Source organism: Grammomys surdaster, unplaced genomic scaffold (assembly GCF_004785775.1).
Source record: "Grammomys surdaster isolate TR1022 unplaced genomic scaffold, NIH_TR_1.0 126178, whole genome shotgun sequence".
NCBI lineage: Eukaryota > Metazoa > Chordata > Mammalia > Rodentia > Muridae > Grammomys > Grammomys surdaster.
The window spans coordinates 8,278,780-8,279,426 of record NW_021620984.1 but is presented as its reverse complement, the minus strand read 5'-3'; positions in this window follow the sequence as shown (position 1 = coordinate 8,279,426).

Here is a 647-nt window from a genome sequence, read left to right as displayed (position 1 = left end):
TGTGTGTGGGGGGGGTGGTTCAGCATGTGCAAATCTGGGAGCTCGTGCCCTTGGAAGCCAGAGAAGGTGTCAGATCTCCAGGAGCTCATGTTTTAAGTGGTTGTGAGCTCCTTGACATTGGTGCTGGGAAACAAACCTGGATTCTCTTGAAAGAGCAGTACATGTTCTTTTCTTTTCTTCTTTTCTTCCTTCCTTCCTTCCTTTCTTTCTTTCTTTCTTTCTTTCTTTTTTCTTTCTTTCTTTCTTTCTCTCTTTCTTCTGTTCTTCCTTTCTTTCTTCTGCCCTTTCTTTCTCTTCCTTCCTTCCTTTCTTTCTTTCTTTCTTTCTTTCTTTCTTTCTTTCTTTCTTTTGTTTGTTTTTTTCAAGACAGGGTTTTCTGTGTAGCCCTGGATGTCCTAGAACTCACTTTTTAGATGAGGCTAGGCTTAGACTCAGAGAGCCATCTGCCTCTTGAAGACTGGAATTAAAAGGATGTACCACCACTGCCTGGTTACATGCTCTTAAATGCTAAACCATCTCTCAAGCTTCCAAAACTTCTACTTTCAATGTCTTGTAAAATGTTTATGAAAAAAGAAGGAAAGGAAGGAAGGCAGGAAGGAAAGAGAGAGAGAGAGAGAGAGAGAGAGAGAGAGAGAGAGAGAGAGAGA